The sequence below is a fragment of the Delphinus delphis genome, chromosome 10 (assembly GCF_949987515.2).
Source record: "Delphinus delphis chromosome 10, mDelDel1.2, whole genome shotgun sequence".
NCBI classification, from domain to species: Eukaryota; Metazoa; Chordata; class Mammalia; order Artiodactyla; family Delphinidae; genus Delphinus; species Delphinus delphis.
Window position 1 is genome coordinate 1,537,867 of NC_082692.2, and position 27,675 is coordinate 1,565,541.

The window sequence follows — 27,675 nt, forward strand, 5'->3', positions numbered from 1 at the left end:
GATGACTCACTGCCTCCTGGTACAGAGAGGGTACATTTCACAAGGGAGATTTATTTCGTACTTTCAGGGGACCAAGGAGGGTAAGAGTGTCCTTCATGCTTTGGCTGTTTCTAAAGTAACTTTAATTAAAAATAATCAATATACCAACGTGGCTTATTTTGGGGTGGCCTGCCTTGAGCCCCATCAAGTCCAAATGTTTTCACTTTAAAATAATCTTTATGCAAACTATGGGTGTCCAGTGGGTCCCACAGTAGGAAGTACGGCTTAGTCACATCTCAGGACCTACCAATTTGAGTTTTTAATAAGGAAAGAAAATGATTTTATTTAATGTCTCTCTAAAATGTAAAATAGGATATCTTTTCCACATATAGGTATAATACTCCATTCTTTATAAGCATACATTTTATTACTCTTTTGAAATTCAGATAAAAACATTTAACAGCTGGATAGCTCATCTCTGCCTGGAATGATGGGGTATGCGTCATAGAAGGCGTTGGAATGTCTTTTATATGATTCCTTGTAGCTGACCCATCATCCAGTTGTTGATGGTGGAGAATCAATACTAGATCAGGGACCAGATTTTCCTTAATAATCTAATCATCATCCTGTTTAAAAGTTTTGGTTTTACCCACCAGGGAGTGAGCTCTTGGAGATCTCCTCCAGACAGTTGTGAAGTTTGCGGCACTGAGCTGTATCAGTGTTTTACAAAAATTCTCTTCCTTGAGAACTAATCCTAATGTTTATGAGACAGCATATTGTCCTGGGGCATTTAAAAAATGTTGCTTTCAATTTTACTACTTTAAAAGATTTATCGAGTGCCACTGAACCAGAGACCTTTGGAAAGGTCTTATTACGAAAAAAGCCTCAGGGTTGAGTAAGCCTCTTCCAGGAACAAGAAAATTAAAGATGATGAGAATGCAGGAAAAAAGCACACGAGTGAATGTGTGAGCATCAGCCCTGTTTTATTTGTCTCAAGATGGTATCACTGAAACATCTTACTGACATCTGTGCAAAAATACCACGGATCTTTGGTCTTTGAAAATTCAATTTTAATATCTTCACTCCATTTTTAATGATGTTAGGGCTGTTTAGGAGTTCTTCTACCAACTTTAGATTGGTTTGAAGTGTTACGGCATAAGGCTTGCCATTTTCCATACCAGAAGTCACTTTATTTGAATACCAGTGTGTTTCTGCTCAAACACTGACAAAGATGATTGGGAAAAAAAGGGTGTGAAATCTTATTTTATTGCTACCAGAAAATATTAGCCATAAGGTGGAAATGTGAGAAACCTCCCACTTTGCAAGAGGAGTCCAGTGTATCAGGCCTCTTGGCTCCACTGAGATAGGTGATAGATAGTTAGGACTCTGTACCTAGTGCAGAGTTACTGTCTCTAGCTAGTTACTGTCATGTCAAGAGAGGCACACTGTTCTTCGTCCTTCCCTCTCCCTCCCGGCTAGAACGTGGACATCATGGCTAGAGGTCGAGCAGCCAGTGTGAGTGACAAGGAGGAAGCACTGTGCTGGGGACTGCAGAGCAACAAGGTGGGAGGAGTCTGGCTCCTGACGGTAATGGAGCCGCCAGCCCAGCCCAGGACAATGTGAGGGGGAAAGGCCAGGTGGCTCTTACCTTGAGGGAGACATTGAAGGGGATCAGAACAGGCCACCCCCAAATATGCTACTTAGGTAAAAGGATTATTTTGAACTGAAAACAATTGAGAAAAAGCAGACCCCGGGAAAGCTTTCTGCCCTCTCCCTGTCTGCTTAAAAGCAGGGTGTAAATTTCCCTTGTGGAGGTGCCTCCCCCCATACCAGGGGGGGAAAACAGTCTTTATCACAGGAGATAGAGGCCACACTGAGATGCATCTGCACAGACAAACCTTGCTGAATAACCCTTATTTTCCATTGGCTTCTCCCATACGTTTACCTTCTCAAATGTACTGCCCCTAAAAGCCCAAACTTTTCCTTCGTCTTACCATTTCTGTGCAATTTATCACCCTTTGTTAAAATAGTATATAAACCTCTGGGTCTGATCACCTCTTGGGATTTTCACTTCATTTTTTTGAGCCCCCCCCCCCCATATACACATAGAATAAATATCCAGCAGCCTTCCCGTGGGCTCTGTCGTTTGTGATGGTAGCATGTCCACTTGAGAAGTGCACCAGTTCCCTGGCAAGGTACTTCAGACAGGGAAGTTCACCCCTTCCCTCGGGTGGGATATGCAAGAGGGTCCAGTTTGACTCTATCCTGTAGGTACAGTTTCTGTTGTATCAGGAAGGGCTTGGTGGCCATGCTGTTTTCATGGCTTAAGGCACAATGGGAGGCTGGGTACGGAGGGCCATGGACTCTGGCCGTGAGGACCTGTACTTCCGCAGAAGCCCAGTATGAGGCAGCAGTCGGTCTCTGACGGTGTGGGGTGGGTGAGGGGATCAGTCTCTCGCGGTGGCAGCCCCTGCGGGCCTTATGGGCATTGTGAGCAGGGGCCCCAGAGGAGCTGCTAAGCCCTCCGCAGGCAGGGAGGCTTGGGGTGGGTGTGGCGCTAATGGGAGTGCTTGTTGTATTGCCGCTTGGATGGATTGCAGAGACTTTTGTTGCAGAAAGTCTCATTTGAGTCCGGCTGATTTGTGAGTAACAGCATAAATGGGCTTTAGATAAAGTTGTAAATGAGGAACATGTTGCCTGCAGAATCTAAAAAGACCTGAATGACATTGAGCTTTTTAAAATGTGTGCCTGGAGAGTCAATAGTTGTTTCTGACGGTGTCAGGGATGGAGTGACCCTCGACTTATCAAGTAATTTTCAGAATTTAACCAAGATGATGGGCCTTGTACTGTGTGTGGGGCAGTGGTCATGCCCTTCTTGTGAGCTCCTTTGTGAGTACTTGTATGTCCTGAATGAGTCTGTCAAATGAATCTCCTTGGAGGAAGAAGCCATCAGTGTGAGTTATAGCTCTGTTCTTGGAGAACACTGGATGTGGTTAAGATCTTGCTTGCAGAGATTCTGTGTTTTAAACTCTGCCCATGTCTCTGGCTGATCCCTGAATCTTGTATGTACATCATGTATATGTGGGACAGACTCCAAACAACTCCATCAGCAAAGACTAAAAGAGCTGGACTGAGATTTCAGCTGCTGCCTAGGTGACCAGTTTGCTCCAGGCTGCCCAGGACCCTCCCATTTCCAGGAACCCCTGTCAATTCCAGGCAGACTGGGGTGTGTGGTCACCCCAACTGCTTTCCCAAAGACTGGGTTTGCAGTTTGAATTCAGTGACATTAACTGCCTGCTAAAACAAACAACCAAACGGACAAACTTCAGGAAGAATATAATCAAATCCAGAGTCTCCACAACATAGCATTTACAATGTACAAAATTATTAGACAGGTGACGAAACAGTAAAATGTGACCCATTTTCAAGAGAAGGACAATCACTGGAGATGGATGAATCATTAAAGATGACCAAATTGTTGGAAACAACAGGCAAGGATTTTAACACATATATTAACCACACTCACGTAAAAGAAAATATGGGCATAATAATTGAAAAGATAGGAAATCTAGGAAGGGACCTAGAAACTGTAAGTAAGAACCAAACAGAAATTCTGTCTCGAAGACAGATCAAGAGAAAATTTTCCAATTTGAATAACATGGAGAAAAAAGGATTGAAAAAATAATGAATAATCTCATGGATCTTTGGTACAACACTAAGAGGTTACGTAACTGGAGTCCCAAAAGGAGGAGAGAGAAAATGAGGCAAAAAAAATATTCCTCAAGTTTGATGAATGAATGGGCAGATCATTGAGTGCTGCAGAACTACCGTGATATCAGAAAAAAAGGACCTGTTAAAGACCTGTATTTTTCCTGGTTGTTCTTGGCAGAGTTCTACCAATACTATACAAGGAAAACTTGATAGTTATTTAAAAATTATGGCAGTTGTGCCAACACATTATTTGTATATTCTCCAAACACATCATTCGCTCGAGTCCACAGTTCACTGACTTATATGTAGCTTATGCCATCATTGGTTTCAGTTTGTTTCAGTCAGTCCTTTAAAGAGTGGTACCTGTTCCAGATGGATCCATCCTATGGATTAGATCATTGTCTGCGCACCTGGAGAGGGAACATAGGCTAGAAGGCTGTCCTCCTGCAGTGCTGGTGCTAAAAAGAGCCTATTTTTGATCGAATGTGCCACCTGTATACACGCTCATTTGGTGCATGTGGATTACTGCTGTGGCCTCTCCCGTTGCGGAGCTCCGGACGCACAGGCTCAGCGGCCATGGCTCACGGGCCCAGCCGCTCCGCGTCATGCGGTATCTTTGCGGACCGGGGCACGAACCCGTGTCCCCTGCATCGGCAGGGTTAGGACTCTTAACCACTGCGCCACCAGGGAAGCCCTGCATCAGCTTTTTGAAAGTAGGAATTACGTCTATACTTTTGTAGTTCCTTACAGTGCTCTTGGACGTATACGTTTTTTTCTTTTAATTAACAAGAAAATGTTATTTAAAAGTTAGAAACTAAATCCCTTAAAATAAGCCTTTGCTCAGTTTAAAACTGGGTCCCAGTGTTTTGAAAGTTTGTCTTCTGTTGGCGAGCCCCATTCCTTTCAGCCAGATTGGGTGGATGTATCAGGAAACCACGAAGACTTTGGTGTATTCGAGCGTCAGAATTTGCACATGGCTGGTGACAGGCATTCTCGGGGGTGGTGTACCCATCAGTTTCCTAATGCTCTTTTCTCTTCTCTATGAGTGATGAGGGCTCCTCTGCTTTTTAGGACATTCTCCCTGAGCAGACACATCCTGCCGCCAGCTTCCTCTGCATTTCTCTTTCTGGAAGTAACTGAAGTTGTCATTCTCCTGGCTGCTCAGTATGCTTTGTAAACAGTTACTTGCTTCCTCCTCCTACCCATTCCCACCTCCTCTCCTCCAGGCGGTTTAAACTAGAATTGCTACCCTCAGTCCACGGAAGTAAAACAAGCCCAGGGTTTCCCCACGCCTGTGCCTCTGTGCCTTCAGGCACACCCTAAAGGGAGATCCTTTCCTTAAACAGCCACTTCCCTGTCTTTATTCTGGGGCACATTCGCTGTGATGAACCCTGTGGTCTGACAGAGGCTTCAGGCCTTGGGGGCGGGGGTCTGGATTTTCCCAAGTTTATTAACATTTCCAAGGACAATGGGTCAACTGCAAGAACCTTGGGGAGGGGGGTGGTCTCATAACCATGAGTCATGTTGTTCGTTTATTCATTTATTTAAAAAATGTTTACTAAGCTCCTACCAAAAGCCCAGCCTGTAGGTGTTGCCGGTAGGAACAGCGTGTGCTGGGACCTGGGACACGTGTAGCACAGCTTACAGGCCCGGTACAGCTCTAAGTGCTTCACATACGTTAGCTCAGCAAATAAGCTGGTCTTTGGTCCCAGGAAATAGTTGTATGGTGTGGTCAGGAGAAGGACAGAGTTGGTGCAGGCGACAGCCCTTCGGAAGGCTGACAGACCAGACTGACGCGGACACCCGAATTCGTCGTGAAAGGGTGAGAACCAACCTGATCAGGCGCCTGGGCGAGGGGGTGCCGCGGAGGCCCTGTCCACCAGGCTCTTGCTGGGGCCAAGGGACACCCGCCTTTGGCCCAGCCTGGATTCTGAGCACAAACAGTCTGAATGGAGGCACAGCACCGGTCCCCCAGCTTTCCCCGCCAGGCGGGGTGGCTGGTGCCTGAAAAGGCCCCCCGGTGACTGCGGGGACCCCTACAAGAGGGCGCAGCTTAGAGCCACCGTCTCTTGGGTGAACCCAGCCTGCATGTGAGGCTGCATGAGGCCGACACCCAGGAGGTGGGCAGGTCCACACTGAGCTCGTGGGGGCCTGGGACTGTGCATGGCTGCTCCCCTGGGGCAGCGCTGGCCGTAGGGCCCGCCTGCCAGCCAAGATGGGCCCAGGGCTTGACGTGCGCGGAAGGAGGGGGAAGACCAGCTTGCGGCTCGGGGGTGGGGGTGGGGTGGGCGGCGGCAGCCGCACCACCAGGGTCAGGGGCTGCGGTGACAGGCAGGAGGGTGCCAGGAGCCCCGGGAGATGCCGCAGGGCCCCTCAGGAAGCCCAGCTGCCAGTGTGGGATCCGAAGCAGGGCTATCTTCCGTGTAAATATTGTCAGATCACATGGGACGGTGCATCCATGAGGCGTTTCTGCAGCAAATAAGGTTTGTTTCAGACAACTCTGTTGCAAATGCCAAATGAATTTTAACCCAGATGGAGCAGAGGCAACCCAGGTTAGACCCATTCAGAGTCTCCTGGTCCCGTCCTCAAAAGAAAAGACAGCTTGAACTAAGGAAGCCTCGTGGCAGGAACGGTATGGTGGCCACAGAGGCTATGTGAGCCGTCAGGTGCCAGGCGGCCGGCCTCCTACCCACACACAGCTCTTCCTGGACCTTCCTGCACTCTTTTCCTTTTTTCACAGCTTAGGTCTGACCTGGCATTGGAAAATGCATTAGGCTTTGGTACTTTTTATAGGCTGTATAACAGTTGTACAATGTGAATAGAATGAAATAAATGCATGCAAAATAGAAAAAAAAAAAAAGGATCAAACCCATCCTGTCTTGGAGCCTCAGGCCCTTGAAGATTGGCTGAACTAGGCACCCAGGCTGTCCGCGGGTCCCCTGTGGCTCGCGGTGGGCCAGCAGCCCTCGGCACTGGCCCCACCGCAGGGAGGTGGCCCAGATGTCCATTGCCACGGGGGCCACGCCCCTGGGTTCTGGCTGTGCTCTTGTTTCAGGGCTGCTCCTCGGGGTGCTGCCGGCTGGACCACATTTTCCTCCCTTTGTCCCCAGAGTGCAGTGAGACTAGAGTTTCAGTGTGACACCTGCGAAGGACCTGATACAAGCTAAGACAGGGATTCATGCCTCACAGCACTGTTTTAGTCGTGAGAGGCACCTTGATGCAGCAAAGGAAAGAGTGCGTGATATTTAGATATTCAGACTTAGACATTTCTCCAGTATCCTCTTCTTCTCTTAAGAAGGAAGTCAGAGAACTTTGGCTTTTAGGCATGGGTCTGTGAACCCCAAATCCAGCTTGTGATTTGTTTTTATACAGCCCTAGAAACGAGGAAGGTTTTACATTTAAAAAAAATTAATTCATTAATTAATCTTTGGCTGCGTTGGGCCCTCTTTGCTGTGCGTGGGCTTTTCTCTAGTTGCGGTGAACGGGGGCTGCTCTTCGTTGCGGTGCGTGGGCTTCTCATTGCAGTGGCTTCTCTTGTTGCAGAGCATGGGCTCTAGGCGCGTGGGCTTCAGTAGTTGTGGCACACGGGCTCAGTAGTTGTGGCTCGTGGGCTCTAGAGCGCAGGCTCAGTAGCTGTGGTGCACAGGCTTAGTTGCTCCATGGCATGTGGGATCTTCCCAGACCAGGGCTCCAACCCGTGTCCCCTGCATTGGCAGGCAGATTCTTAAACCACTCTGTGCCACCGGGGAAGTCCAAGGTTTACATTTTTAAAAGGTTGTTAAAAACAAACAAACAAATGAACAACAAAGAAGAGTAGGTGACAGATACAATATGATCCTCAAAGCCTAAAATATTTACTATGTGGGCCTTTGGAGAAGTCTGCTGGCGACATCTTTTAGATAATGTTCCAAGAACCTTATTTAATTTGAATTAAACAGCCACACTGCTTCTGTAAATGTGTTCTAAAACCCAAATTCATGGTAAAATAAACTTGTTCCTCAAAAACAATGCTTTGATTTATGGAATTGTGTTTTTCTCTGGGTGAAATTTAAACTTGGCACTGCTTTTCATGACTGCCTAGCCTCTGGTTGGAGAGGAACTGCTACCCTGCATTTCCACTCTCAACTGACAAATATTTATCAAGAGGACACAATGATTAATAACGTTGAATTTTGCTTCAAGTCCTGAAACACACATTAGAAAAGCCTGACAGGTAAAGGGGTGCCACGTGAGTGCTGTGTGAGGGGCTTGGGAACACAGAAAAGGGGACGCTGACTTAGTATTCACTTAAAGGGCTGCACCCTCACTCCTGTATCCTGTGCCCTGTGGAGAGACGTTGTGGTTGTTTTTAGTCTTTCCTTTTTTCTCTCAAAACAGCGTTGCAGTGTGTAGCCTTGTACACAGCCCATTTCATCCACCTAAGACAAATTCCCAGGAGCGACATTGCTGAGTTGAAGGCTCTGGGCTGAGAGACTGAACACAGCAGCGGACAGCCACCAGAGCCCCGACCCGCAGTCTGCAGCCGCCAGCCTAAGAAGCAGGTCGTTACCCACGGTAACCAGTTCAGCAAACCTAGTCACTGTTTGTGGCAACCAGTCCAGGAAGCCAAACAGCAACCTCTGTGACAGTCGGCCAGAAATGGCCAGGACTTGATTAACAACCGACAGCTTCCCTGCCTTTTACCCGTTTCCAGCGTAGGACCAACCAGAGAAATCCGAATACGCACCCCTAACCAATCACATGGACACCCCTCTTCTAGTTCGCCTGCTGACGTCTTCCCCACGTCAGCAGCCTCCAGTCAGGGCACACCCGGAGCTTCCCTTTTTCCACTGTAAAGCTTTCCCGCTTCTCTTCCTGGCTTGGAGTCTCTGCCACACTTAAGTATGGGACTGAGTCCCCTGCTAAGGTGAGCTCTGAACAGATGGCTTTGCTTTTCTCATGTGGTGGTCTTTGTTCATTTCTGCAATTGTCGTGGAGGTCCCACCGAGCTATGGTCTGCACTGCCTGTTGTCGTGGACCCCAGGCTGCCGCCGGGTGTAGACCCCGGGCCTCTTGCACCCGCTCGCGCAGTGCAGGCTGATGGCTCAGCAGCAGGTCTAAACTCCACTCTGTCTGCATTGAGGTCCTTGACTGTTCATTCTCAGCCTGAAACCCAGACTTTATGATTGGTTCCCAATACGTTGGCATCCTTGGTGTAGTCAGGCTACTCTTTTTCATCCCTTGTTGCTGCTTTTTGCTTTACTGTTGTTTTGCATTGTGCTGTCCTAAGAAGGAGAATTGCAGGGTAGGACACAGGCTCCAGAAGCCTGTTGCTGAGCTGACCTCCAGATTTGTGCGTTTGCTGCGCTCACCGGACCTGCATTCGCTTGGACAGACATTGCTGTGGGTCATCAGTAAAACCGAGGAGGTTCCCTTTCTGTCTTGATTCTATGTCCTGAGAGCTTAGCTTCGAGAGGGGGGTGTTCCTGCTGTTTTACTGCCTTCTGGGCGCACAGGCTGTGGGGTCTCCATCTGGAGGCGGCTGACGGTCTGGGGGCCTGAGACATGGGGTGCACAAGCGTTATCTTCCCACTGACTGTTGCCAGCTCTCATGGCGTTGTCTCAGTCTAAATCCTCTTCTTATATGTACTGTCTTCAACCCTAATCCTTGTGCCTGAATCATCAGGGAAAACGCAAATCAAACACACAATGAGATGTAACCTCATACCTGCCAGATTGGCTATTATCATAAATACAAGAAATAGCAAGTCTTGGTGAGGGTGTGGAGAAAAGGGAGCCCTTGTGCACTGCTGGTGGGAATGTACACTGGTGCAGCCACTGTGGAGAACAGTCTGGAGGTTCCTTGAGAAATTAAAAGTAGAACAGCCATATGACCCAGCAGTTCCACTCCTGGGGTATATATCTGAAGAGAATGAAAACATTAACTGGAAAAGATAGATGCACTCTTGTGTTCATTGCAGCATTATTTACAATAGCCAAGACATGGAAATAACCTAAGTGTCCATTGATGGATGAATGGATAAAGCAATTATTTTATCCCTTCCTTCCCTCCTTCTTACGCACACACGTGCGCGCGCGCGCGCGCGCACACACACACACACACACACACACACACACACACACACAGTGGAATATTACTCAGCCATAAAAAAGAATGAAATTGTGCCATTTGCAGCAACATGGGTGGATCTTGAGGGCATTATGCTGAGTGAAATAAGTCAGATGGAGAAAGACAAACACTGTATGATTTCATTTATATGTGGGATCTGAAACCAAAAAACCCATAAAAAACCCCACCCACATTCATAGATACAGAGAACAGATTGGTAGTTGCCAGAGACGGGTTGAGGTGGGTGAAATGGGTGAAGGGGGTCAAAAGTTACAAATTCCAGTTATGAAATAAATAAATCATGGGCATGCGATATACAGCATGCTGATCATAGTTAATAATACTATATAATATATTTGAAAGTCACTAAGAGAGCAGATCTTGAAAGTTCTCATCACAAGAAAAAATGTTTTGTAACAGTGATTTATGACAAATGTTAATGAGACGTTTTGGTGGTCATTTTGCAGTGTATACAAATATCAGATCATTACGATGTACACCTGAAACTAATACAGTGTGATTTGCAGTTATATCTCAATAGCAACAACAACAACAAAAATCAGAAACGAAATTATAGGAGATTTTCAGTCTAGATTGGAATATCCCTTTGGACAGCATTTGGGAGTAAAAGCAGTGCTTTGATCTCATTTTGTCAATGGAGTTGAGGCTGAAATTGGAGACCTAATTTGAAAAGAGAAGTTAGAATGGAAACTAGCCCCTTCAGCTTTACTGCAAAACTGGCAGAACATTTTGAAAAGGGCTTTAGAACAAAAATGAGACAGAGTCCAAAGCAAAGTCCCAGTCCGGCGGAGCAAACAGCCAGTTGGTCCCAACCAACCACCTGCTGACAACAGTGCCTGCAGATCTCCTAAGCTGGGAAAAAGATCGTCCCATCTTATACACACCAACACACAAACAAACAAAAAAAGGAAGGCTAAGATAAATCCCTCATTGAGGCTGCTGTGAAGAAGGAAAAGGGCCCAATATCCTGCCATAAGTGTAGATGGTCATGCTGGTCGGTTGCTGGTAGATGCTCTTTCTACATCAAGCCACCTTTAGTCAGCCTCTTCCTGGGAGAAAACAGACCACACAGCTGGCAGGAATTTCAAATAACCGACTGTTTTCCCAGTCTCCCAGCTCTTAAGTATAACCCTTGGGCGCTGCGCTGAAAAACAGTCCTTTCTGCCCTGTGATCCCAACCCTGTAAATTTAAAAGAGAGAGACCTACTCTGCAAATGGATGTTAGTTTGGGATGTTAAATGCACTCCAGAGGGACTATTTCTTGAGGTCCCAGAGGACTTTTCTATTTTAATCACGCCGTGTGCTCCCTCCAGTATATCTGAAGTAGACAACAGATAGGGATCACAAGTAATGTCAGCTTGGGGTAAATTTGCTCCAGGATTTAATAGAACTTTGAACTGTTTGGTAAAAGGTGATAGATACGACTTTATTCTCCGTAATGGCTAGCATAGTATATGTATAGCATCCCAATAAAAATACTCCTATAGATATTTGACATCATTACATTCAGCTTAAAAGGAAAAACTTTGGGAGCCTAGTAGTCAGTTGAGAAAATGTCATAACCTTGCATTTTGAGAGACTGGTATTTCCATTAGACGATAGTTAAGGGAACAGCCTCGCCAGGGCTGCTTACAGCAAGGCTGGTATTCTCCTGTCCTGTGTGCTGTGGGCATGATGCCACATCCAGCACTTAAAGAGACACTTGGGTAATGCACTGGACCTGCCTGGCCTGGGGGCCCAGTACCCACTCGCCAGCCCACCGGCGGCTGCTTCAGAAGAGGGCAGGCATAGTGCTGTGCCCTGCACGTACTGTCGCTGACACACCGGGACCCAGGTTTACACAGAAAAGGTTGGTCTGTAAATGTTGGCAACTGATTTCACTGAAAAATCAACCAGTGTTGTGCAAGGAAAATAAAATGCAGGTGGGTGCTACCCAGCCCACAGCCGCGGTGTGTTGCTCTGTGCATGGGCCAGGGTACTTTCTAGGCTTCTTTTAAGGCTTTTGGAGACCATGGAAACCTTCCCGGGGCACTTTTCCTCCAGTGCCCTGTTGCAGGTGGGGCACCTTTGCTCTCATATTGTATCTGGTGAGCTGGTGCTGCGTCGATACCCTTGTGTCCATGTGCCAGTCCTGCCTCGCGCCCTTGCTCTGCGCCCTCCTTTCTTTCTCCCTCCCTCTCTGTCTCTCCTGCTCCACACGGGCTCTGTCACAGAACCAGGGGCGGGCACCTGGGAGATTCAGGCTCACTTCTTTAAGACCTTACAACCAAAGAAGAAAAAGCTCTTCCAAGCCGCCTACAGCTAAAAACAGTCCTGGGATGGGCTTTGATTGGCCTGGCCAACGTCTCGGGGCACTTCGGGGTCACTGTGATGACAGCCCGTCTAGGCCATGTGCTTGGAAATCACATTTCCGAGAAGAGGGGTGAGCTAGGCAGGGCACCCAGGGTAGTACATCCCCTGCAAGGGTCCTCTTCCCTGTGGAGGAGAAGAGGACCACCCTCTGGGGCCGGGGTCGGGATGGCTCCGTTCTGCCATCTACAAGCCAGTCTGCGCATTGCATTTGGCATTATGTTGCCATCTGTCTGCTTTCGTATTGGAAAAAGTCTTAGGGAGTATGATAAAATCCTGTTTCTTTCTGGAGAAGATGGGCACATGAGTGGGGAGCCTGAGTGGTGGTGAGGTTCTGGGTTAGAAGGTGCCATGACTCAGTAGAACAAAACCTGTCCTGGCCACCTGGAATCAAGATTTGTAGACTGTCTCGGTGGGGCGCGCGGGCAATCCACCTGGGCAGCCGGGAACCCCCTGAGAAAATGCCACTTTGTGATAAAAATGTATTTTATGGGTCACAATGTGTCCCGTAAAGTAGAAGCCTTAAATCTAAAAACAAAACTTGCTGATGTGAGTTGATTATAAGGAAGCAGTTTGATGTGTTTACATGTAAGGGTATGAGAGGCTTTTGTTGGTTTTACATGTTTAAGGGGTTGGTCTGTTGCTTGTGATAGGGAGCCCAGCTTTGGGATGCCTGGGCTCCTGTGAGGCTCCCTTTGATTCCCCCGAAGGTAGGGCCCAGTGACTTTCTGCCTGCGCCGGTCTGAGGCAGACGTGCTGCTGGTCTGTGCCACGATTCGGGAGCCTCAGACACAGTATGGCCAGTCCCCACCCAGAGGAGGCAGGATCCAGGCCCCTGGGCATCTGCGGGCTCCCCGAGAGCAAATTAACTGCCCCACAGCTCTCTGCGGTTTGCACCAGAACCAGCCTGGAATGGGGAGACGTGTGCCCTTAATCCCCATTTTTACTGGATCGCCGGGCAAGGCTAGTAGGCATTCAAATTAGCTTGTATTTCATGCTTATCTTGTGAGTCTAAGTAAAGACCCATTCAATGAAAGAAAGATAACTTGCTTTTAGCTCCACCCTTGGAACTATAAAGTTGGTTTTAAGCAGCCTAGGCAAAAGCCCAGTCAGTCTCTGGCCGTGTGACTTTGGGTAAGTCACGCAGGTGCTGTGGGCCACAGTTTACTCATATGCAGAACAAGGGGTTGGACTGCGCTCTATTGAAGGTCCCCTCCCAGCTCCAGTCAGGGCCCAGCACACAGCATACCCAGTCAGGTTTCTCTTCCTCATTTCTAAAAAGCAAGCTTCTGAGAATGTTTCTGACTATACTGTAAAGTCAAAGATAAAATAATTATTGAGTGAGTCTGTTATTTTATGCCATTCCTTTCCTACTAGCTAATCTACTTTGCGAAATATCCTGTGAGCTGGTGAAAGGGAAGAAAAAGAAACTGTGAACCCATAACTCACATTTCATTCTAAGTTAGTTCTACAGATTCGTTCATTAGTCCCTCAAATCTCCACGGAGGACAGACATGGACACCAGCTGCAGGAGAGCTCGCCTGCAAAGTTGGCAAGAAGGGGAATCTTCTCTTTAAAAGCCTACAGTGCTAATGATTTTTAACAAGTGTAAATTTTAAATTTAAATGAAAACTCACTAACACTGAGTGCTTTCTAACTAAGGCCTTTACTGAAAAGCATGTGCTGTGGTTGTTTATTTGCGGCTGTTTTCTCTCCGGCCTGCCCCTAGTCCAGCCCAACGTGGTCCCTCACCAAATCCAGCCCACTAGACAGCATCACGAGTGTTTTTTGGACCAAATTTTCTGATCTCAGGTCCAGGATTGTATTTCTTAATGATAATAATACAATATATATTCTGAAATATGAAATATGAGTATAACATTCTACTGTATAGCTTTAAACAGGAAAAAATTTAAAACAATATACAAGGCTAAAGTCTTTCTGAGAGTCTTTATGTACTTGGCTAGAAAAACCCACGCTAGAGTTTATTCTCTAGAAACATGTTGGCTAACTACGGGGCTATAGGCCCAGTCTGGCCTGCTGCTGGGTATTGTACTGCTCTTGAGTTAAGAATGGTTTTTATATTTTTAAATGGTTGTATAAAGTACCCACATGATATCCTCAGTTTTGGTTCTCAAAGCCTAAAGCATTTTCTGTCTGGCCCTTTAAGAAAAGTTTGCCAACCCCTGCCCTACTTGAAAAGGATAAATAACTCATCTGTGGTTTCAGCAGTGCCTACTGAAAGGAATGTGTAAAGTCTGGTAATAAAAAAAAGAGTGAGAAAATTTTATTTAGATGATGCACCAGTACGTATGTTTATAAATGGTCTTTGACGGTATTCATTTTATCTTGTTGATGTGATTCAGAGTCCTCCTGTCAGAGATTGTTCCACCCACAGATAAGTGATATCAAATAAAAATACAGTAAAAGAGAAGTCTGTCAGAAGATCCTGACCTGATAGTGGGTTTATAAACTAATCAGCAGGCTGCACTCTTGTAATGTTTGTAATTCCAAATACAAACTTGTTTTTGTCTCATGGGTATGTTGCTCTGTATGTTGATAGGAAAATTCCCCTGTTGTTCCAAAGCTCTGTCCTGGGCAAGGTAAACAGTGGTGCTTGTCTGGCTGTGAAACAGATAAAGTATCCCATCGGCTACTAGGACTTGGAAATGAAAGACGCCCCGTCTCTTGAATGCTCTACGACCGAGCCAAGAGAAATAGATGGATCATCAGGCTTTACAAAGGGAGTTCACAGTAGTCTCTGATAGGATGGAATAATATCTTTGAAAGTTTCAAAACAGAGATAAGATTAACTCATTTGTATTTCTTGGGAATTACTCTTTTGAAACAATGAGAAATTCCAGCCAGGTTCAGGCTGTTCTGGCAAACGGTCAATACCGCCACCTGCTGGCCTAATCTAGGAAGGCTGTTTGTGTCAGCACTTACAGAAACTGCGGTAAATGCAAAGCCCTATGATTTACAAATAATATTGTTTACAAAGGAAGGAGTCTGTCTTTCCTTCCCCTTGCCAGTGGATTTCACAGAAATGTACCTTTATGTGTGATTTTTTTTCTGTATGAGCTGATGTATATTGGCATCACACATAGCTACAAACCATTTTTTATATTCTTATGGACGTTACGGGAGTTATAAATCTTTGTGGTGCTAATAATCCCTCCTGTAAATACTTCTGGTTTCAGCCTTTTTTTTTGTCTTTTCATTTAAAAAATGTACCCAGAGTGAAGACGAATTAAGGAAAAGAAGGTGAAACTTACCTTAGCTAGTTGTATCTCATTCATTAAATGTTTTGTGGGAGGAAAGCTTAAAATTACTGGTTACAGTGAGGGTCTGTGGTTACTGACTCATTGTACTTTAAATCCATTCTTCGTTGATATAGAACACTATAATTTTAATGGAGTTACTTTGATTTGATCATTAAGGCCTTGACGTTTATATCCGTATATACCCTTTTGCTGCAAACCGTCACTTCTCAATAAATGTGCTGGGAACCGCACATTTGATTTTGGGAATTAATTTAATGAAACGTTTTGGCTACTACCTCTGTAATATGGCTGCTTTTGACATTACTTGTGTATTAGTTTTGAATAGAATGTTAGTGTGCAAACACTTTAAAACATAGAAGCTGCGTGGAAAAAACACATATAACCAGAATTTGTTCAGCTATAATGGGCCAAATTCTTTGAAAGTGGGGGCGAAGGGAAGGGTTGATGTAGGGAAATCTCCGTAAATGCATACATTTTGTATAGTTTATGATTTTAGATCACCTAAAATATCTAAATCTGCACAAAATGATAATACTACACTTAAATTTTCCATCATACGTAACTTGAAGACAGGGAAGTCTATTCCTAGGCAGGATTTTAGAATGCTAGCTAAAAACCGACAGCCTCCTTCCCCACACAAAAAAGCCTATTAGTTATAGATTTAGACTTTAAAATAACTTTTGTAATATTGGAAGTTGGGAATAGATAATTAAAGTGTGTCTGTATGAGCACACCAATCAAATATTTTGGTTAAAAGCAGATTCGTTCCGTATCCATGAGGCAACTTAAAATTCTAAGTAAGTTTTAAGATTCTTGGCGAATAGCCCAGGTTTCTTACTTAGTGGTTAGAGCCTAGTCAGAGAGCTTGGCGTGTGTACTTCTTTAGACATCAGTTCAAACTACTGCTCACTAAAAGGACAGTATGAGTCTTTGAACTGAGAGATTCCACAGCAACCACCTGATCCAACCCTTCTTTGGGGGAAACGGAGGTCCTGAATGGCTAGATTAGGTTGTCTGCACTATTAAAACACATTTCTTATTCTTTCGGCCGCGCCGTGTGACTTGTAGGATCTTAGTTCCCTGACCAGGGATTGAACCCGGGCCCTCAGCAGTGAAAGCTCAGAGTCTTAACCACTGGACCACCAGGGAATTCCCAAAACGTGTTTCTGAGTCGGGACTGGGATGTAGGTTTAAATAAGCAGTGGGTGTTTGGACTACTTGAATGAATGAAGTTGCGTAGCATAACTAAGCCATTCTTTTGGACTCTTGTTCACACATTAATTGGCCCACTTTGTTTCCATCATACTTTCAAAGTCTTTTGGGCCTTTATTTTTTATTTGTACGGTGTGTTGATGCATGAAATGCACAACATAAAAACCCAGTAGAGGGACTTCCCTGGTGGCACAGTGGTTAAGACTCTGCGCTCCCAGTGCAGGGGGCCCAGGTTCAATCCCTGGTCAGGGAACTAGATCCCACATGCCGCAACTAAGAGTTTGCATACCATAACTAAGGAGCCCGCATGCTGCAACTAAGATCCCCTGCAACTAACTAACTAACTAAATATTTTTAAAAAAGCAAAAACACCCAGTAGAGTCTATGTGATTTCACAATTTGGGTCTTACATTAGGAGGACGAGGTCACGATTAGACTTCAGGACTCCGAGCAGCCTTAGATCTGCTCATGGAGAGCAGGGAGGGGCGGTAAGTCGTGGCAGCTCTCACGTCCTCCTGCGCTCTGCACCACTCTCCATAGGCGGGGGTCCTGGGCGGTGAGCCTCCTGGTCGCTCACTCACTCGTTCACTCGCTCGCTCATTCATTCACTCATTCATTCGTACACTCATGTGTTCATTTGTTCACTCATTCACTCACTCACTCATTCAGTATGCTGTGTTTATTGAGAGCCTATTAAAGCAACACTTCTGTTAAATCATATATGGAAGGAGAAAACAGGAGAGATTAAAAAAAAGTGCGCTTGTATTTTTTCTAACTCTTGTTTTTCTTCTTGCGGGTATTTTTAATCCTTCTCCAAGCAGACCAGACTCTGAAGTTTCCTTGCTTTTTCCTTCTTTTCAGCACTGTTCCCCAGGGCTCCTTCTGCTTAGAAACAACATCATGTTTTATTAATAAGGACTCCTGAGACATCTAGTTTAGATGCATATTTAGAAAAGCAAATTTAGAAAAAGCTGGCATACTATATTTTTATATTAAATTAATATGGATTAGTCCCTGTATGACTGGCTGCATTTTTACCTCAGTCCTTTTAGGATAAGACAGCAAGTCTTTCTTCCTTCTCAAAAATATACTTTAATAATAAACATTAAGTTTTAATCCTCCAATTAGGGATCATAATTTGGCAGATTATCTATAGAGAAGTTTTTTTTTCCTTGTTTATCTGGGATCTTTAACTCACCTGCAGTTTTAGTCTGCAGTCTAGTCTACTTTGTTTAGTTTAGTCTACTTTGGTGTTCACGAGTATAAATTTAGTATGAGAAGTATCAACAGGATAAAATCATACAATATGAAGGTGTTGCTAATAGCAGTTGGAAAACCACAAAGTAAACTAATATAAATGCTTTCTTCTTAAACAATTTAGAAATCTGTTATTTCACAAAGTCAGAAATCAGGGGGGAGAGATTCCATTGTCATCAGCTCAGCATCACCATGAAAAGCTCAGGTTTGTTCCATCCGTCCCTGCTGGGATCTCTAGCTCATGGGACACAGAATGATACACATACCCACGCCCCAATCCCTGGAACCTGGGAATAATGCGAGTGACAGTTCATTACAGGAAAGAGCCTTATTTTTTTATTGTCAATGTTAGTCTGCATTTTTTAAGCAGATGAATTCATGGCTGGGTTACTCGCCATGGCCCACTGCAAATGCGGTGTTCATGTTAGAGCATAACAAGCTGCACACGTTACTGCCTACGAACCAAATGAACATGTGGCATTTAGCAGTCACATTACTTATTTGAAGATCAGGAAACGATTTAAACATTGTACCTCCTACCGTTAGATATTATGCATGTGTTTCACTGTTGTAGTTATGTTTTGGGAAACCGTCGTCGTGCAGTGCAAGTGTGACTGTTTTCCATTTTACAGACAATGGCAAACAGGCTGTTAGTGCTTTGGCACATAACGTGATTTTCAGGTACTAATTACTGATGTTAGGAGGGCAATTCTGGGATTCCCAAATCCTCCCCGTCTGCACCTGCACTGCCGCTGTTCCTGTCTAAGCCCGTACTCCTGCCTTGGCTGCCACGGTTGCTTCTACCTGGTATTTCTGCTTCTTCCACTCCTGCCTTCCCAGACAATTCTCCACAAAGCAAGGAGTGGCTTTAAAAACTGTGGTAAAAAAGACATAAGATTGATGATTTCATCATGTCTAAGTGGACAGTTGAGCAGCACGAAGCACATTCACATTACTGTGGAACCACCACCACTATCAGCTTCCAGCACTTGGCGGCAAGCCTACGACCGTGTTCCCCACGGCCCCGACCCTCCACTGTGGGACGTCTGGCCACTGCCTCGGCAAGGTGCCGAGTTAGCCGCACTGGACCCCAGGAGGTGTGAGGACCCCAGGAGGTGATGCATTTGCAGTTAATATTTAGGGGGATTGGCTGTCAATTACGTGTCATCTTTAAAGTATGCCATACGGATGAAGCGTATTTCCAGATTACCCACTAGACACGGGTTCATGACCAAGGCCGACTCTGAATGACAAGAGCCCAGTGTCACCAATGGTCCAGCTCTAGAAACAGTAGTGATGGAAACCACTTCGGACCCGTCAGAATGGCCGCATTAGAGGGCTGGATGACTCAGGCGTTGACAGGAATGTGGGGAGACAGGGTGTAGCTCACAGGCATGCACACTGGGCAGTCGTTCTGCCGAGCGGTTGGTTGCGCTGTGAGGCTGTGTGTGTGTCCTCTGACCCAGCAGTCCCCTCCTGAAGTTGTGCAACATGCTGCTTGCACAGCTGTGGGCCGTGCCCTGATTCCAGGCCACAGAGTGAGCAGCTGGGCCGTCCGGGAAGAGGGCCCCTCGCCTGCCAGGCGTCCAGAGACCCAGGCCTGTCCCAGCACCAGTGCCTGAAAGAGAAGAAATGAAGCCAGCGTGTTGCCAGGATTAGAAGGAAAGCGGTCACGCCACCAGCGAATCAGCTTGTCGTGGACCTGCGAAGGTCTGAAGCTGAGTGTCCTTGGGGAGGGAGGCCTCGGGAGAGGGTGCACGAGGGGGTCTGGGAGGACTGAGCCCTGAGAGCCACTGCCCGGCGTGTTGGGTGACAGGGACCGAGTGGGTTCACACAAGGAGTGTCGAGGCTGCAGGGTCCTGAGGACCCCCTGGCTCAGCAGTCGGCAGGGGCGGCAGGCAAGGGGCCAGCACTGGAGCAGTGTGGGGGGCGGTGAGGGCCGGGTGAGGCTGCTGCTGGAGGGCTTCCCCTTCCTCAGGAGGAGATTGCGGGAAAGCCTTCCAGGGTCCCCAGATGATCGAGGAAAGCGCACGTCACGATCGCGGAAGTCCTGCCGTTCTGGGGGTGGGATTCCAGCTCTGATGAAGTCAGCACATGCTCGAGGTGGCCAGCGGGGCTGCTCGCTGCCCTCCCCACACGCCCGCTCTCGTACTGGATTGCAGCTTTCTCAGGAGCAGAGCCCGACGTGTTTTCTGCTGTGTGTCTCCGTGGTTTGGTGCAGAATCTGGGGCACAGCTCTTCTCAGCAAGTGTGAGCAAAAGGGGCGAATCTGGGGACAGTTGGGGCTGCAGAGTCAGGTAGACCTTGTTGAGGCCAGAGAAAGGCAGGGGTGCAGGTGGAGTCCCAGACGCTGGGGGGCTCCCTGAAGATCCCCTTCTCTGTCTCTTTAACAGGAGGGCTTCCAGCTTAGCCAGACCGTCTGCTCAAACACCAGGTGAGGGTAGAGGCGCTGCTTCTAAACATGCGGCCTGAGGGAACAAAATGCGGGGCAGGTATTGATGCACAGGTGATGTTATCCTATAACGCGCCCACCATGCTTACTTTGTACAAACCTTGGAAGGCCACCCATCCCAAATGGCAGTTTTAACTCAGGTTTCATGCTGACCTATTCTGACCCATCCAACAACCAAGAAAGTTCTGGTTAGAAACTTGAATAATGGTTGGAAATGAAAAAACAAATTACCCACATTCCAAGGCTGCTGCACCTAGCAGGAATTTAATTCATGTTGACTGATCTATTTCCCTCGAATAGATACACTCTATTGTAATGCTTTGTACCTGACCATCCACAAAGAAAAGAGGGGTCATTTTTTTCTAAAATTGAAGGAGAAGACTATCGAAAATGTAAATGCCAAAGATATTTTTTTTTCTTTTCGTATTTAATTTCCACAAATCTTGACCTTTGCTAACAGAGAGTTCAGTTTTGGCTTCTCTGTGGTATTTGACAGATTCCAACTGAAATATAATCTTTAGCCACAATAAATGTTAGTCCCTGGAATGGAGACTCGTGGAATGGTTTAGTCCAACCCGTTAAGGTCAGTTTATCGGCTTTACAACAAACAAATGCAGACACACTTCCAGGACAGGCTCTGTTGAGTTTGCTCTGGTACCAAGCAGACCAAGGTCTCAACCATCTTTGAGAACGTGATCCTGTCCTTGGAGGGAGGTGCATTTTTGTGCATATTTTCCGGTGATAGTAATGCACATCTGTGGACATGAAAATATTACCAGATTAGATGTGAGATGGGCTTTTGAACACACATTCATAGTTTTATACACACGGATGGGGCAGCTCCTTCCACAATTCACTCTGCGTTGCCCACCTCTGCATCCAGGCACCTGGGGGAATGGCATCTCCTTATCTTGGCAGTTAGCCATGGCCACGTGACTGGCCTTGGTTAACAGGATGTGGTTGGTGCCTGATTTTCCAGCCTTTTCTTCTCCTGCCACAACTGTCATGGAAGCATTGTCAGGTTGGGTCCCTGAGTAACTGGGATGAGCAGAGTCACTCCCCTGACCTGCATTGGATAGGTGGGTGGGTCTTCAGTAAGGCATAAGCTGAGACATTTTGGTTGTCTGTTACTGCAGCATAACCAAGCTAGTCCCGACTGATACAGTAAACTACATATTTAGACACATAAAACTGCATACAGGGATGAGTATGCATACAGGTGTGCATTATAGGAATAATGGACACAGCAATGCACTCACCAAACTCTGTTTCCTTTCCTTCCTGGGCACAGAGATAGGCTACATTGGTCAGCTTCTCTTGCAGGTGTAAGAGTTCTTTCCAATGAAATGTAGGAAGAAGTGATATTAGCTATTTCTAGGCCTGGTCCATGGAACATCTCCCAGACAATTCCCTCCATGTTTTCTCTTTTCTGACATCCAGACAGGCCCCTGAGGCCCTGGGTAGTCGTAGTACCAGGATGGGTCCCTGAAGGCTGCAGAGAGCAGAGCCCTCATTGCCCCATGACCCATGGCAGGCTGTGATTTGATTAAAAAAAAAAAACAAACACTTTTGTTAAAGCCACTGAGATTTTGGAGTTAAAATTAGCAATAGTTGGATACTTACTTAAAATAAAAGGTACCTATTTCGACCTCAAACCAGCATCATGCTTCATGGGGAAATAGAAATATTCTCATTAAAGTTAGGAACAAGACAAGGATTTCCACATTTACCATTATTATTTAGCATTGTTCTGGTGGTACTAGCCAATGCAATTAGATAAGAGAAATAAATCATGGGTTTAGCTATACCAGATAAATTGTGGGACGCACTGACCCTAATACCTGCAAAGATTCAGTATTTGATAAAGGGAATCCATGAAGATTCAAACATCTAAATAAAACTGGATCCCTATCTCAAATATTAGCTCCATATAAATTCTAGATCTAACAAAGCTTTAAACGTAAAACAAATGAAACAATGAAAGTATTAAAGAGAGCACGGAAAAGATTTTAAAATAATCTTGGAGTGGGAAAGGTCTTTCTAGTTATGATACTCTTCCAGCCTCCACAGAGAAACCCCAGCCACCTCTCACGGGTGGCCTGGCTGGAAGCACGCATTGGGTGCCAGGGGACCCTGGAGGCATTTGTGTCTCCTCTTCCCTGAAGATGCTGTCCTGGTCCCCCCAGCTCTCCCGGAAGATGTGTGTGTGTCTGGAAGAGTAGCCTGGCACCAGCTGGGGCTTATGCCCTTTAAAATGGACTTTAAATGGATCTGCGTTTGTAAACCTCCTAACACTTGTTAGAGATAACAACACGATTTAGTGGTACAAAACCTCATCCAGATGACCCAAATGATATCCTGGGATGACCCTGAAATGGACGTACTGTAATCAGCGTGGCAGCGCCTGGGAATCGGCCCATGCTTGCTGCAGTACTGATGGGCCGACACGTTTTCACAGAGCCCTTGCCTTGCGAGCTGTGACCTGGGTGCAGAAGCTGAGGTCAGCGCCTGTGTGTGTATGCGTATGTGCATCCCTGTGTGTGTATCTGTGTGGGTGTTTGTGTCTGGGGGTGTGTGGGTATGTGTGTGGGGGTGTGGGTGTGTGTCTGTGTACATCCCCGTGTGTTAGGGGGTGATGGTGGGAAGTGCTCTTGTCTTACCGGAAACCACAAAGCTTTAGAAAAATGGTTCCCAGTCTGCTCTCTCTCTCCTTTTTCTGCCCTACCCACCCCCACCAAGAATTCTTGGACACAGTGAGAAATAATAATAATAATAACTACCATTGTTGAGTGCTCACTATGTACCTGGTGCAAATTGTCACAAGCCTCCCTCAGGGGATGAAGCAGCTGAGGCCTAGAGAGGTTAGGTCGCTCGTCCAGGATACAGCAGCTCAGGGACGGTGGCCGAGGGGCGGTGGGGGGCGGGATGCCGAGGTCCTTGCTCTCATCTGCTGAGAGCATGTGGCTCGAATGTTTCCCTGCCCTGCTGGGCTCCTTTGGGTTGTCCCTCTGGAGTTGGTGGGATGTGAGTGTGGGTGATACCTGCCACTTTGGGCACCCGATTCCCTGTTCCCCCTTCCCTCCGTGCCGGTGGCAGGGATGCTCCAGGCAGGCACTGCTCCATCAGCTGGGCCCAGAGGGCCTCAGGGCACAGCGAGACCGCTGGATGGACCGGAACAGACACACTGCAAGCACCTGAATTATCTCTGACGGAGGAGGCCCAGAGAGTCCAGGCTTGTTTTTTACCCTAGCAGAATGTGGTTCATTCTGACCCATCTAGGGCCCTCGGAACTTGAGTCTTACAAGATTTGGATCCCTAGAGAGCAAGGGAAGCGTGTCAAACGGTCAATTTTGGTACCGATTCCACCGGCCTGCGGTTACTTGTTGTGCGGCTGAGATGTGCTGGAGGGTTTCTGCTGATGACGCTGTGGTCCAGGGGCCCCCATTCCTGCACATCCTGGGGACGAGATGAGAGTGGGAGGTGCTTGGAGGTGGGCAGCTCCAGTCCATAATCTGATGTCTGTGTTGACTTTTGTCCTATTATGAAAAAGCGAAGTAGGATTTCTGGGATCCTTTATATGAGGTAAAATAAGGTCCAGATGGTTTCATTTGTCATTTCTTCCAAACATTTAAGAATGAAACGGTAATAATGTTACACAGACTTTTCCAGCACATAGGAAAAAGGGAATACTTTCTCTTTTTATGAGTCCAGTCTACCTTGAATATCAAAATCTGAAAAAGACATTACAAGAAAGGAAAATTACAAGATGCTAAATTTCCTAACAAAATTATTAGCAAATGAAATCCAGTGATGTATAAAAAGGATAATATCAATACATTGTGCCAAGTGTGCTTCATTCCAGGAAGTTAGCGTGGTTTCACATTTGGGACTCAATCAATATGTTCATCAGATTACTAGAGAAAAAAGGGGAGATCATATGACCGTGTTGATCGATGAAGAAAAAAACTGAATAAAATTCAACACTCCTTCATGATAAAAACTCCCAGCAAATTAGGAATAGGGAGAAACGTCCCTAACTGGATAAAAAATATTCACAAAAAGCCCCACTCAGCAGTGGAGCTGACAACTGTGGGGAGGCTGAGGGCTTAACCAACCAGACTTCGGACGCCCGCAGAAGCTTGTTTGCTCGACGTGCGAGTGCATGTGTGTATGCGTGTGCGTGCACACATGTGTCAGCTTCAGAGACTTTGTTACACTCTCTCCAAAGAGACCCACACCTGAGCGTTTTCTCACTTCCGTGTTGATTGAAACACTGTCTGAAAGGTTGAAACTAAAGGAACAAAACCAAACAGGCCAAAATGAAACCCGACATCCAGCAAAGACCCCTTCCTACTGAGGAGCTGCTGTGATGCGACACATGGGCCTTTGAGCGAGTCCTGCCTGGAGTCTGGCCTTTGACTCCTTGGTGCTGCTTTGTTACTGAGCTTCCCAGTCGATGAAGAGGGTGGACAGAACATCAGTTCCATCTAGGCCAGTGGTTCTCAGCCTTGAGAAATGTCCAGACAAACCTCTTTTAAAGGAAGAATTCGCACAGAATCCCTCAGTGTTTAAATAAATTATCTTTGTTTTAATACTTAAGCATATACAGTCATGAAACTATGTGGAAACTCCCTTTACTGATAAATTGTATGGGTACCTTACAGAATGTTATATTGCAAGTGTGCACTTACATTTATAATGATACATCTATTAATCAGTGCTCTAAGGGACTCTACCAAGTCACTGCTTTCAATGTGAACGTGGTGTTGACAATTAAGATTTAGTTTTTTTCCATTTTTAATTTGGTATCCTCATTTTATCCTCTTCCACAAAATGGTTCCATTCTCCCATCATTTCTCTCTACTCAAACCATTAGGAGGTTTTCCTTTAACTCTCTTTGCTTTCGTTTGCGTCAAAGCATCATTGAGATCAGGGTGGGCAAACCCAGCCCAAGCCCGGTTTTGTAGAGAACACCGTCTCGGGACCCAGACACGCCGTTTACTTAGGTATTGTCTCCGGCTGCCCCACACTCTCACCAAGCTGAGGAAATGTGACAGAATCCATAGGGCCTGGGAAGCCTGAAATATTCACTCTCTGGCCCTTTACAGAGAAAGCGTGCCCACCCCTGATTTGTATGATAAACCTGTTGTTTTAGCAGCACACTGAAATTAAGGCGATACATTTTGGCACTCACAGCCTCGTGAAGCCCAGTGCAGAAGTGGACGTTGTACTGAGGCAGCTCCCAGTTGTTGGGGGGCAGGCAGCCAAATAATTCAGAATGTGTTCAGATTGCTGTTTCGGGAGTGACTTCGAGCGCTCGTGCCACCAGGTGCTATAGCTCTGTAGCGCTGATGGTCACTTGGAGCAGTGTATCGGCTACGGCAGGCTCGTGGCTAACTTATCTGATTGCACATTAATGTTACGTTACAGTGTTTTCTTGGTGTAGGAGAAAAATGGACATTATTCCACAACATTTTATTGAAAACCTACTGGGAACCCAGAAATGAACGAGATACACTTGTTGACTCAAAGTTGTGTGGAGATGGAATTTAGGGTCTGCTTTATTTCAAGACAGGATTCAAATTCAAGGTGTCCCTAACCCCCCACGTCTGAACCATTTTGTGGGAGTCTTAAATCATCAGCCAATGCAAACGGCAGTGAATTCTCCTGATCTTCCGCAATCCGTGCTCCACTTAAAAGTACTTTGTTGGAGGAAAGTGGTCAAGAAAACAAGACTGGAGAAAAACAAATGCTTTTCCTTTTGTAGTTTTAAAAGAGGTACTTGGAACACAGCCTCCGAAAGCAGAGAGGGTGTGTATCCAGCCGGTACGTTCTTGCTGAGGGCTCTCCGTGTAACAGGCATTCTGCTGGGCGTGGAGAGACAGGTGTGCGTGGACAGGTGTGCTTCACCATCGGTAACTCCCAGCCTGGCAGGGACACCCGAGCACCACGGGACCCTGCAGTAGGGGACGTGGGGTTCAGCTGAGGCCTGTACTATGTGTGGGTGTGAGAGAGGCTTGGAGAACTGTAGGAATATTGCGGCATAGAGCCTGAGCCCAGGTATGTTAGTGGAAAATTTGAGGAATGAAAAAATGAAGACGTTTGCAGACATGTGGATCGTGTATCTCCAAGGTATTGCAAACTCTGCCTCTCAGCCTCCCCTTGCTTGGCCTGGGGTCCACGTCAAGATGTCCAGGCCTGTCCCTGAGATAGTTCACAGCTCGAGGTGGATCGACAGTCAGTTCTACCCTTTTTTCAGGAGGAAGTTACACTTTGCCACCCACCTAGTTTCCACATAATCTCAGAAGTAATAAAGCAGACAGACCAGTTTGTGTTTGCCAAAGTCTCTTATGCACTGAGCTTGTAATATATTGGCCTATTTCTCCTTCCCCCAAAGAAGGAAACTTTGCTCTCGTATTTCTTTCTGAGCGAGACAAATGCACAGACATATTCCATGGGAGCTTGAGCGCCTGAGTTCAAGTTCAAGAATGCTCCTTGGTGACACTTCCTCGCCCCTCCGCATCCAGGCCGATTAGACACAGATGCTCTCAGAGGGAGTGGGAGGGTATCTTGTTCTGCAGAAGGTTAATTGGGAGCGAATGTATCGTGGGAGAGATCTGTCTGGCGGACCTTACTGAGCGGCTGTGTGCATCCTTACCACCAACCACACACCCCTCTCTTTAGAGTGGTGTTTGCAGCCAGGTTCACTGAAAAACACCTCTTTGAATGAAGCAGGTGGTAGCGGCCCGCTTACCCGCTTGGTAAAACAGCCCTGAGCCGCCTGCTCTGCGTCACGGGCATGTCCTTCAGGGCCTGGCCTGGCTCCCTGCAACCTGCCGAGGCCTCTCAGGCAGGTCGTTTTGTACAGTTAGGCCTCGGTTTCTCATCCGAAAATGAGACGTTTGCACAGATGATCTCTAACTCCCTTCTTGCTGTAATGTTCTGTGAATGAGTCCGTTGAACATGTTTAAAATCCCTAGACAGATGGACACGGAGGTTGGAAGTTTGTTTAGTCAGCATTTTATGGGGAAACCAGCCTGATCACAAAGGCTCTGCATGGCTTGCTGCTGTCATTTATGCCCATCAGCTGTTGGTAATGATCATACTTTGATTCGGTTTTATTTGAAGGAAAACTGGGATTGAGGGACGGCTGTGAATTTGGGAGATGACAGATGACACCCCATGGTTGTCCCCCCCCACCAAGCTTTTATCTGAAAGATGACTGTTTCAGAACACCTGGCTTCTGTACCTGAGTACCGTGTTATTCCCATTAAGAACAAGAACATGAACAATTATATGAA